Here is a 13,486-nt window from a genome sequence, read left to right on the forward strand (position 1 = left end):
TCTTTTGCATATGGATATCCAATTGTTCCAGCACCATTTGTTAAAAAGACTATAATTTCTCTACTAAATTGCCTTTAAACCATTGTCAAAAATCAGTTGACCATATATATAGGTGCCTGATTCTGGATTCTATTGTATCCTATTGATCTTTTTGTCTATCTTGGCACCAAAACCCACTGTCCTTTTTCCTGTAACAATATATGTGGGGCACCTGGGTGGCTCAGTGGGTTAAGCGTCCTACTTCAGGTCAGGTCCTGATCTCACGGTTCATGGGTTCGAGCCCCATGTCAGGTATCTGTGCTGACAGCTCAGAGTCTGGAGTTTGCTTCAGATTCTGTGTCTCCTTCTCTCTCTGCCTCTCCCTCACTCACACTCTGTCTCTGTCTCACTCAAAAAGAAATAAACACTAAAAAATTTAAAAAACAACAGCAATACAATGTCTTGAAATCGAGTAAAGTTTCCAACTTTGTTCTTTTTCAAAGTTGTTTTAGCTATTCATGGTCTTTTGCATTTCCATGTGAATTTTATTTATTTTTTTTTTAATTTTTTTTTCAACGTTTATTTATTTTTGGGACAGAGAGAGACAGAGCATGAACGGGGGAGGGGCAGAGAGAGAGGGAGACACAGAATCGGAAACAGGCTCCAGGCTCTGAGCCATCAGCCCAGAGCCTGACGCGGGGCTCGAACTCACGGAGCGCGAGATCGTGACCTGGCTGAAGTCGGACGCTTAACCGACTGCGCCACCCAGGCGCCCCCCCTTTTTTTTTTTTTCATTTCCATGTGAATTTTAAAACAAGCTTTTCAATCTCTAGCAAAAAAGCCGTCTGAAATTCTGTTTGGATTGCCTTTAATCTATACATCAATTTGGCAATAATTGAAATCATAATAGTTAACCTTCTGATCAATTAATATGATAAAGCTCTTCATTTACTAGGTCATATTTAATTTTTATAGCAATGTTTTGTAGTTTTGAGATGTCTTATGTAGAGTTTGTCAAATATATTCCTAAGTATTTCAGTTTTTAATGCTATTGTAATTCATATTGTCTTTTAATTTGTTTGTTGCTAGTATATAGAAACACAATTAATTTTTATATATTGATCTGTGTCCTGCAACCTTGCTGAACTCACTTATCAGCTGTAGTAGCTTTCTTAAAGATTTCATGGGATTTTTTTTACAGAAAAGATCATGTCATCTTAGATTAAAGATTGTTTCACTTCCTTCTTTCCAATCTGGATATCATTTATTTCTTTTTCTTGCCTTATGGCACAGGCTAGAATCTACAGTATCCTATTGAATAGTGGTGGAGAGAATAAACATTCTTGTCTTGTTCCTGATATTAAGGGGAAAGCGTTCAATCTTTTACCATTAAGCTTGATATTAGTTGTTGGTTTTTCATAGATACCGACAGTAGGTAGAATGTCTAAAAATGGTTCCCCAAAGATAGACAGTCCTCCTAATCCTTTGAAAAATTGAATATACAAACTGACAATGGTCAGACCATGTATAAAAGTAGAACTCTGACCCACAACTTCTGCAGCAACTAGCCCCAGTCAGCCCTTGGCCAATAACTGCCAGCTTCCCTAATTATTTCCCACTTCCAGCTTAAGAACAGTAAGAGAGGGGCACCTGGGTGGCTCAGTTGGTTAAGCATCTGACTCTTGGTCTCCGCTCAGGTCATGACTTCACAGTTTGTGAGTTCAAACTCCACATAGGGTACGGTGCTGGGATTCTCACTCTCTGCCCCTCGCCCACTCTCTTTCTCTCAAAATAAATAAATAAACTTAAAAAAAAAAAAGAATAACAGAAAGCCAAATGTGCTCCCCTAACATGTCCTGCTTCTATTTAGCCCACTTCCAGTTTTCCTACAGTTTGTCCAACCAGGACATACCCTAAGCCTTCTCTTTTTCCACTACAAAGCCTTCCACCTCCCCAGCCTGACTTTGAGTGTTTGCTAAATGCAAATGATAGTGTCTGCCTCCCTTGCAAGTGCTAAAGAAGTAGCTTTTGTTTGTTCTCATTTGGATAGTCTTCATTTACTCCCATGCCCTGGAACCTGTGAATAGGATAAGATATCCCTCCCACAGTTATGTTATGTTATGTTATGTTATGTTATGTTATGTTATGTGTTGTTATGTGTTGTTATGTGTTGTTATGTGTTGTTATGTGTTGTTATGTGTTGTTATGTGTTGTTATGTGTTGCTATGTTTGTTATGTGTTGTTGTGTGTTGTTGTGTGTTGTTATGTTATATGGCACAGTTGACCTTAAGAGGGAGATTATCTGTGGGCTTATCTAATAATCACAGGAGCCCTTAAAATTAGAGACGTCCATGGGTCAAAGACCTTAACAGACACTTCATCATAGAAGATATACAGATGACAAGCACGTAAAACAATGTTGCACATCATGTCATCAGGGAAATGAAAATTAAAATGACGAGATTCCATTACACATCCATTAGAATGGCCTAAATCCTATTATTAGGAACACTAATAATAACAAATGCTCAGAAGGATATGGAGCAACAGAAACTCACTTTTATTGTTGAGGGCAATGCAAAATGGTGCAGTCTCCTTGGAAGACAGTTTAGCAGTTTCTTACAAAACTAAACATACTCTTAACATATGATCCAGCAATTGCACTCTTTGGTATTTACCCAAAGGAGTTGACAACTTATGTCCACACAAAAACCTGCCCACAGATGTTTATAACAGCTTTATCCATAATTGCTCAAACTTAGAAACTACCAAGATATCCTTCCGTAAGTGAAGGTGTAAATAAACCGTAGTACATCCAGACAATGGAATATTATTCAGTGCTAAAAAGAAACAAGCTCTCCAAACCTTGAAAAAGACATGGAGTAAGTTTTGAATGCATATTACTAAGTGAAAGAAGCCAATTTGGAAAGGCTACTTATTGTATGATTCCAACAATGTGACATTCTTAGATACATAACTATGGAAACCATTTTAAAAAAGACAACAGTATTTGCCTGGGGTTAGGGTGAAGGGGAGGGATAAATTAGCAGAGAACAGAGGACTTTTTTGGGGCAGTGAGAATATTCTGTATGATATTATAATGATGGATACATATCATTACACATTTGTTCACACACATGGAATGTACAACATCAAGAGTATAAGGTAAACAATGGACTAATGATGTGCCAATACAGATTCATCACTTGTAACAAATGTAGGGAATGTAGATAATGGTAGGGGCTGTTGATAGGAGATGCTCTGGTAGGAGATGTTGAAAACGGGAGACGCTGTGCCTGTGTGGGGCAGGGGATATATGGGAAATCTCTGTATCCTCCCTTCAATTTTGCTGTGAACCTAAAGCTGCTCTAAAAACAAAAAATATATATATATTTTTAAAAAGTCAGATACCTTTCTGTGGTTGATAGAAAGGGAAGTCAGACAGATCCAAAGTATGAGGGAGAACTTGACACATGATTGCTGCTTTGAAGATGGAAGGGGCCATTGAGAAGAAATGTGGGCCCTGGGAAGTTGATGGCAGACCCAGGCTACCAGAAACATAAATCTCATACCTATAACCTAAAATTTAAAACTGGGTTCTGCCAACAACCTGAATGAGCTTGAAAGTGAGTAGATTCTTCCTCAGGGCCTCCAGATGAGACCCTGCCCAGCCAATACTGTGAATGTGAGATTCTGAACAGAGAATCTATGCCAGCCCGCTCTGACTTCTTCTTTTTTTTTTTTTTTTAATGTTTATTTTTGAGAGAGAGAGAAAGAGAGTGAGTGAGAGGGCAAGAGAGGGGCAGAGAGAGAGGACAGAAGGTCTGAAGTGGGCTCTGTCCGGACAGCAGTGAGCCCAATGTGGGGCTCGAACTCACGAACGCGAGATCAGGACCTGAGGCAAAGGTGGATGCTTAACTGACAGACCCACCCAGACGCCCCTCTGACTTCTGATCTACAGAGTGTTGGGTAATAAATGGTGGCATTTTAAGTTTCTGAGTTTGTGCTAATTTGCTACACATCAACAGAAAACTAGCTCCATACACTATCACTTTGAGGAAGTTTGTAACACTAAGGAATGTTGGATTTTGTCATTTGTATCTATTGAGATAAGCGTATGGTATTCTTTTTTAGTCTATTTATGGGGGGAGTTGCTTTAAATGATTTGCAAGTTTTAAACCAACCTTGCATTCCCGGAATAAATCTCATTTGGTTGTGGCACACTGGACTTTTTATAAATCTTACACATTTTTGAATTGGATTTTCAAGCTAAATTTTAAGAATTTCCTCACCTATGTGTATGAGGAATACTGGTCATTAGTTTTGCCTTTTGTAATTTCTTTGTCTGGTTTTGAAACAACAGCAATGCTGACCTTATAGCAGGAATTGACAACTATTCCCTCCTTTTGAGTTTTCTGGAAGAAGTTGGTTGGATTTGGCATTATTTCTTCCTTAAGTTAGAATTCACCAGTTAATCCTTCTGGGACTGGAGTTTTCTTTATGAAAACATGTAAGAAAGGTTTTAACTACAAATTCAATTCCTTTAATATATGTAAGGCTACATAGGTTATCTCTGTCTTCTTGTGGAATTTTGGGGTTTTATAGAAGTTGTGAATTTACTGTTACAAATTTTTCATAATACTCTTTATTGTCCTTTTAGTATCTGTGAAATCACCTCTTTTTCTTCTCTCTCGTTGATTGTGTCTTCCCTCTTCCTGACCAATCTAGCAAGAGATTTATCAATTTTATTGCTGTTCTCAAAAAACCAGCTTTTAGTCATATATATTTTCCCTAATGTTTTTCTACTTCCTTTTCCACTTATTTCCACTCTGATTTTACTAACTTCTTTTCTTTCTTTTCTGCTCACTCACAAATTTTGATATGTCGTATTTTGAATGCCATTCAGTTCAAAATAATTTTCTAGTTTCCTTTTTGACTTTTGCTTGGACCCATGGCCTATTTAGAAGTGTGTTATTTCATTTACAAATATTTATGTATCTTTTGAGATATTTTCTGGTTTGGGTTTATAATTGAATTCCTTTTTGGTTATTTAGAATCTTTTCAGGGGTACTTGGCTGGCTTCATCAGTAGAGCACTTGACTCTTGATCTCAGGGTCATGAATTTGCACCCTGTGTTGGCCATAGAGATTACTTAAAAAATAAAATAAATAAAAATGATGGTAGAATCTTTTCAGCTTTATTGAGATTAGTTATACGTCCCATAATGTATAAATGTTTCATATGTACCTAAAAATAATGTGAATTCAGCACTCACTGAGTGTTCTCTAAATGTCAATTAAGTCAGGTAAGTCTATATTGTTCAAGTCTTCTCTAGCCTTACTGAATTTAAATCTACTTTTTAAATGAATTTTTTGAAAAAGTTTTCAATCTTTGACTGGAGTTGTGAATCTGTTTATTTCTCTCTGTGGTTCTATCAATTTTGCTCTGTGTATTTTGTGGCTCTGTTAGTAGGTTCATAAAAACATAGGAATGTTGTCTTCTTGATTACTTGACCCCTTTATCATTTTGAAATTACTGTCTTTATTTCAGGCAGTATTCTTTGCTGTGAAATCTGCTTTGTCTCCAGCCTTCTTTGACTCGTGTTAGCATAGTATTATTTTTCCAATCCTTTCACTTATGGTCTATTACATCTTTTTAATTTAATGTATGTTACTTGTAGATAGCAGGTAGTTTGATCTTAAGCTAACAATCTCAGCCTTTTAATTAGCTGTTTAAACCATTGACATTTAGTGTGATTCTTAGTATTGCTGTATGATGTTTATTTGACCATATGTTTTCTGTTCTTTTTTCCCTCTTTTTCTGTCCTCTTTTGGATTGAGTATTTTTTAACGATTCATTTTATTTCTTTTGTTGGCTTATTAAATATAACTATTTGTTGCATTCTTTTAGTGGTTATTTTTACCACAGCCTAACTTCAAGTGATGTTGTATCATTTCACATACAGTATAAATATCTTACATTAGTGCACTGCCATTCCCCCCTCCCTTGGCTTTGTGCTATTGTCATACATTTTACTACTACACGTGTTATAAGCCCAAAATACATTATTATTTTTGGTTTAAACATTAAATTATTGTTAAAGCAATTTAAACAATTAAAACATGTAACATATGTCTTTATGTAGTTGCCACAACCAGTGTTCTTCATTCCTTGGTATAGATCCAAGTTTTCATCTTGTATCATTTTACTTCTGCTTGAAGGACTTCCTTTAACATTTCTCACTGTGCCAGTTGACTGGATGAGTTCTTTCAGTTTTTATATGTCTGAATATCTAAAAGTGTCTTTATTTCACATTCTTTTTTGAAAGATATTTATGCTGAGTGACAAATTCTAGGCTGAGTTTTTTTTTTTTTTTTTTTTTTTCCCAGCACTTTAAAAATGTTGCTCTTCTAAATTCTAGCTTTTGGTTTCCAATGGGAAAGTTGTTGGCATCCTTACCTTTGTTCTTTTATATATAATGTGTCCTTTATCTATGGCTACTTTTAAGATTTTTATCTTTATCTCTGGTATTAAGCAATTTTATTATTATGTGCCTTGGTGTAGTTTCTTCATATTTCTTCTACTTGGAGTTCATTAAATGTCCTTGATCTAGCTATGAGTATATAGCTTTCATCACATTTGGAAAGACTTTGACCATTATTTCTTCAGCTATTTTGTTGGTTTCCTCCTCCCTTTGGTAACTCCAATCTCATGTATTTTAGGCCACATAAAATTGTGCCCCAACTCACTGTGGCTCTGTCTTTTTTATTTTTTTGGACTTTTTGTTTTTGGTTTCTTCTTGCTATGTCTTCTAGTTCTTAATCTTTTCTTCTGCAATTGCTAATCTTTTCTGATCTCTTTCAGTATATTGTTTATTTCAGTTTATTTCTAGTTTTCCAACTGTACAATTTTAATTTGGGCCTTTTTTGTATAGGTCTACTTATCATGCTTAATCTTTCTTCTAGCTTCTTAAACATATGGAATACAGTCCTAATAATTGTTTTAATGGTCTCTTCTACTAATTCTATCTTCTGAGTCATTTCTGGGTCACTTTCAATTTATTTTCTTTTCATTATGAGTCGCATACTTCTGTTTCTGTGCATGTCTGGTAAGTTTTGCCAGACATTGTGAATTTTGCCTGCCGGCTAATTTTTTTTAAATCTTATAAATATTCTTGAGCTTTGTTCTGGGATATGGGCAAGTTACTTGGTAATAGCTTTATCCTTTTGACTTTTGCTTTTAAGCGTTGTTAGGCAACACTGGAATAGAATTTAATCTGAGTCTAATTTTATTCCAGTACTGAGGCAAAATCTCCAAGTACTCTACTTAAGGCCCCATGAATTAAGAGACTTTCTATTCCGGCTTGTGGGAACAGGCACGATTCCTGGGCCTGGTATGAATACCAAGGACTGTTCTGACTAATTCTTTTAAGTGATTCTTTTCTCAGCATTAGATAGTTTCTTCACACAGATGAGCTAATCAATACTTAGCTGGATCTTTTAGGGGAACCTTCTGCAGATCTCTGGAATTCTCACTGTGTGAAAGGTCTCTTATCTCCAATACTCTGGCTTATGAATTCTATGAATTCTCCTTGTGTTCCCAGCTCCATATATGTAACTCAGGAGCTCACCAAGCTTTACTTGGGTTCCCTCTCCCTGCCCTACAATCAAATTTTCCTCAGGCAATGAAGTGACATCTATGGGCATCACTTCATTTGTTTCCTGATTCTCAGGGAACACTAGCCTTTGATGCCTGAGTGTCAATATCCTATGAAGTGTTATTTCTTTTTTTTTTTTTTTTTTTTTTTTTTTTTTGCTTCTGGTTGTTTCTGACCAAAAAAAAAAAAAAACCTCCAATCCCTATTATTCCATCTTGGTTGAAAACAAAAGTCTTCTGGGTTCAATTTTCTTTTAAGCAGATTTAAAAACTAGGACAAACGTCTTAGATTTACTCACATTTAATATTTTTAGCACTCTTCATTTTTTTGTGTGCATATAGCTGAGTTTCCATCTAATATCATTTTCTTTCAGCCTGAGGAAACGATTTCTTTAGTGCTAGTCTATTGGCAATGAATTATCTTAGCTTGTTTATATGAAAATGTCTTGACTTTATCTATTCTTTTTTAGAATATTTTGACTCAATATAGAATTCAAGGGTTTGTTTGTTTGTTTGTTTGTTTGTCTATTTTATTGTAGCCCACTAAAGCCATTCCTTTATCTTCTGGTTTGCAGTTTTATTGACAAAAATACTGTGATAGATCTCATTTTTGTTCTCCTGTATCTAATGCATTTTTTTCCCTCTGGTTTCTTTAAGATTTTCTTTTCCTTCCTGGTTTTCATCATTTAGATTATGATGTGCTTTAATGTGGCATTTATTCTGCTTGGTGTTTGTTGAGCTTCTTTGAAGTTTGGAAATTTTTTGACTGTTTTTTCAAACCATTTTTCTGATTCTACTGTCTTTTCAGAACTCCGGCTGCCCGTGTTGGGCCGCTGGATATTGTCCTAACAGTGACTGAGACTCTGTTCCTTTTGTCAGCCTTTTTTTCCTCTCCATGCTTCAACTTTGAAAGTTTCTACTACTATGTCTGCAAGTTTTTTATTTTTTTCTTCTGCAGTCTCCAATCTATATTTAGGCCCATGTGGTAAATTTTTCATGTTGGATATTTAATTTTCTGCTCTAGATGTCCCATTTGGTTCCTTTAATGGCTTCTTTTTATCTCATGAACTTCAGGTTTTCCTTTAAATTATTTTTTCTAATAATGTGGTTTTATTTATTTACTTTTTAAGTAATCTCTGCTCCCAATGTGGGGCTTGAACTCCTGACCCCTGAGATCAAGAATCACATGCTCTACCAACTGAGCCAGCCAAGTACTCCTTAAAAATCTCAAGTATGATTATTATGGAGTTTTAAAAGTCCTTTTCTATTAATTCCACAATTTCTGTAATATCTAGATCTATTTATATTTCTCTCCTGGTTATGGGTCCCATTTTCCTGCTTCATTGAATGTCTAGTATTTTTTTTTTTTTTTTTAATTTTTTTTTTCAACGTTTATTTATTTTTGGGACAGAGAGAGACAGAGCATGAATGGGGGAGGGGCAGAGAGAGAGGGAGACACAGAATCGGAAACAGGCTCCAGGCTCTGAGCCATCAGCCCAGAGCCCGACGCGGGGCTCGAACTCACGGACCGCGAGATCGTGACCTGGCTGAAGTCGGACGCTTAACCGACTGCGCCACCCAGGCACCCCTCTAGTATTTTTTTTTTAATGGATGCTGAAGATGGCTTTGTGATATGTCAAGTTGGCTAAGCTGAACTATAGTCTCCAGAATTATTTTTCGAGTATGTTTCCAATTAGGTTAAGGTACAAGGCATATTCTCTCCTGGAAGATGGAGAATAAAAGGGAAGTAGCAACGATTATGTAAGACATACACACACCTTCTCCACATTATTCAATCAAACACACATCTAGGTGCTGTTTTGAAGGAATTTTGCAGATGCAATTCAAGTCCATATTCAGTTGTCTTTAAGTTAATAAAATGGGCCTGACTTTATCATTTGGAAGCCTTTAAAAGAGGACCCAGATGGGGGCGCTTGGGTGGGTCAGTCGGTTAAGCGTCCGACTTTGGCTCAGGTCATGACCTCAAAGCTCGTGAGTTCGAGTCCAGCATAAGGCTTTGTGCTGACAGCTCAGAGCCTGGAGCCCATTTTGGATTCTATGTCTCCCTCTCTCTCTGCCCCTTCCCCGCTCAAGCTCTGTCTCTCCTTCAAAAATAAATAAACATTAAAAAAAAGGGGGGGGTGGCACCTGGGTGGCTCAGTAGGTTAAGTGTCCGACTTGGGCTCGGGTCATGATCTCTCAGTTCGTGGGTTCGAGCCCCATGTCGAGCTCTGTGCTGACATCTCAGAGCCTGGAGCCTGCTTCGGATTCTGTGTCTCCTTCTGTTTCTGTTCCTCCCCTGCTCGCGCTCTGTAAAAAATTAAAAAAAAAAAAAAAGAGGGTTCAGACCTCCCTGAACTCAGAGACTCCAAACAACAACTGGGTCTGAAAGTGCTGTGTTGTTTTCTTCCTCCTCTTGCTTTCAGCCTGCCATGATCTTCTTCTTGACTGCACTACAGACTTCAAGTTTGTTGAACCAACTCCCATAATTGTGTAAGCCCTCTTCTAATAAATCCACACACACACACATTTCTTGTTTTTCTTTTTCCTTTTCTTTTTATTACAGTCTTGAGGGGGGTTTTTTTGTTTGTTTGTTTGGTTGGTTTGGTTTGTTTGTTTTTTTTTCACATTGATCATGCCATGAATTCATAGGGAATGGGTTCCAGCAACTCAGGCTCCCTTCCTTCGGTTCTCACAAAGTGTGCTTCTCTGGGTGAAGCAGGCTGGCCCCTCAGTTGAACCCAAGTATCTTTCTCTTTGGCAGCCCTCTTTTTCTGAGAATTTCCCTTCACACACTTCAGGAAGCAATCTCGGCTCTATGAGTGCTTAATATGCTTAATACGTACATTAATTCTCTTGGCAAGAATCTTGCCCTTAATTTGCTTTCAACAATGTCAACAGCATGCTGGGTAACACTGTAGATCCTTCCAGTTTTGCCGTGGTAACATTTGTGGAACATTCCTTTTTTTTTTTTTTTTTTTTTTTCCAACGTTTTTATTTATTTTTGGGACAGAGAGAGACAGAGCATGAACGGGGGAGGGGCAGAGAGAGAGGGAGACACAGAATCGGAAACAGGCTCCAGGCTCCGAGCCATCAGCCCAGAGCCTGACGCGGGGCTCGAACTCACGGACCGCGAGATCGTGACCTGGCTGAAGTCGGCGCTTAACCGACTGCGCCACCTAGGCGCCCCTTGGAACATTCCTTTTTGAACAGCGCCCATTCGGTCAATGTCTACAATATCATCTTTTTGTAGATTTGCATGTATGTGGCAGAAGGAACAATTCCATGTTTTCTGAAAGGTCCAGAGAGCAAGTGCCTTTCCTCTTTCCCTTTATGTTGGTCATTTTGGCAAATTATTGGAAGATGGTGGTTCCAGCTGAAAGGCACACATATATATTTCTTATACACTGAGCCTTGAACAACACAGGTGTTAGAGGCGTCAACTCCCTGTGGGTCAAAAGTCTGTATAAAACTTTTGACTCCCCCAAAACTTAACTACTAATAGCCCACAGTTGACTGGAAGCCTTACCGATAATATAAACAGCCGATGAACACGTATTTTGTATATGTTATATACAATATTCTTACAATAAAGTAAGCTAAAGAAAAGAAAGCGTTATTAAGGAAATCATAAGGAAGAGAAACTACATTTATAATCATGTACTGTACTTATAAAAAAAAATCTGGGTAGAAGTGGACCCATGCAGTTCAAACCCATATTGTTCAAGGGTCAACTAGATAGATGATAGACAGATGGATAGATGGAAGAAGGATGGATAGATAGATTGATATGTGGATAGATAGATAGATAATAGAGAGATGATAGTCCCCTATTCATTCTTCTCTGGTTGAACTCTGACTACTTAACCCTGACAATACCCTACTCATTGTGAATATTAGGTTGTCTAATGTCCGAATTTTGTTCTCTTGCTTTAAAGGGTGTTGAAGTTACTTTTGGCAGAGAGGTAAACAGCTATTAACCTTTCGAGGCTTGTTTTTAAACTTTATTAAAAGAAGTCAGCTAGGAGTAATTTAGACCTACTAGGTAATGCATGATCCTCCTGGAGTCCGGTGAACCATCCAGGTGCTCAAAGAGGTTTCTCTCTTTCAGTTAGTCATAACTCAAGCAATTCCAAGCCCTGTGTGAGCTCTGGAAATTGTTCGGTTTTAGGATTTGTAGTTTTCTTGGCCTGATGATGGGGAGTGTTTTCCTATAGAAGCATATAATTTAAGTAATTAAAGGACTCGAGGGACACTATCTGGGACAAGAACTCCCTTCTTGCTGATACTCTGCCTGGAAAATTCCAATATTCTGGCCTCCCTTCAACTCAAGAGATGACTATCTCTGCTTGAGTACCCCTTCCTTGCACCCATGACCAAGAAAGTGTCTCCATGTAGAAACCCAGGGCAATCCTAGGGCTCATCTCATTTGTCTCCTATCAGGAACCATGATCCTGCACCGCCTAGTAGCTAATGTCTGAAAACACTTTGTCATACATTTTATCCAGCTGATTGGTGTTTACAGCAAGAAGGTAAGTCTCCTGTCATAGTAGGCATCGCATCATGGACAAAAAATGTAAGTCTACCTTTTTGGCCATACCTCTGCTTCTGTCTCTCCAGATTTTCTTCCTAAAGAAGACGTAATTCAAAGACCTGTACTCCTATTTCAGGATGGCCAGAAGAGGAGGCAGCGGGGGGGGGGGGGGGGGGGCAGCTGCAGTTAAGCTGGAAGATGTGAGCAACGTCAGGATGGACAAATAAGGGAGAGAAGGATGACCCGAGTCTGGGGGGGTGGGGGGCAACCAGAGCAGAGTTGCAATGGATGCATTTTTCTGGAACCAGAGAGGAAACAGAGCCAGCTTGAGCAAAGGGTCATGTCTGTGAAGACTGGAAATTAGGGACCAGGTTATGGAGAACTTGTGATGCCAAAGGGAAGAATTAAGAATTAAGAATTATTTCTGCTTTCAGGGCACCTGGGTGGCTTAGTCGGTTAAGCATCCGAATTCAGCTCAGCTCATGATCTCATGGGTTCAAGGCCTGCATCGGGCTCTGTGCTGACAGCTCAGAGCCTGGAGCCTGCTGCGGATTCTGTGTCTCCTCTTTCTCTGCCCTCCCCCACTTGCGCTCTGTCTCTCTGTCTCTCAAAAATGAACAAATGTTAAAAAATGTTTTAAAAAGAGAATTGTTTCTGCTTTCATTTATCCATTAATTCATTTTATTTTATTTTTTTATCTTATTTTATATTTTATTTTATTTTACTTTATTTTCTTTTATTTTAAAGGGGGAGTGCAAGTGAGCGAGAGGCAGAGAGAGAGAGGGAGAGAGAGAAGTGGGGCTCCAACTCACGAACCGTGAAATCATGACTTGAGCCCAAGTCAGATGCTTAACGACTGAGCCCCTATCCATTAACTCATTTTTTAAATTGTATTGAGTGCTTCCTGTGTGCCATCTCTTTGCTCGGAACTATGGACCTAGGGAGCCATTGAAAGTTAGAATGAAGGGAATGGAGAGCTGGAAGAGGTAACTACTGGTAAGTACACAAAATAATATCCTGCCCTTTGAAACATAACAAATACATTCACACTTGGCTGCTGCCCCTGACTGAAAATATAGGTGTTGTCCTTTCTCTCGCGGGCGTGCCACACAGTTAGCTGTGTGTTAAGTTTACTGGATGGCAGAGCAGAAAAATTCCTGAGCGGAGATCCGGGAGACCTTGGGTTTAGTACTGGTTTTGCCTCTCTCTGGCCCTCAGGCAAGCCACTTGCTCGTCTTCTCTCAAACAGAACAAAAACCAAGCAAAACACATTAGGAACAAAAAAGCAAGAACGTCCTTTCTCTTGGCCGGAATAAG

The 13,486-nt window shown here is 38.3% G+C and overlaps 1 pseudogene; it reads right to left on the bottom strand.

The window, feature by feature from the left end:
* Positions 1-10,245: 10,245 nt before the first annotated feature.
* Positions 10,246-11,136, bottom strand: LOC123385198 (annotated as a pseudogene).
* Positions 11,137-13,486: the final 2,350 nt, after the last annotated feature.

The sequence above is a fragment of the Felis catus genome, chromosome B1, assembly GCF_018350175.1.
Source record: "Felis catus isolate Fca126 chromosome B1, F.catus_Fca126_mat1.0, whole genome shotgun sequence".
In the NCBI taxonomy this organism is placed as follows: Eukaryota; Metazoa; Chordata; class Mammalia; order Carnivora; family Felidae; genus Felis; species Felis catus.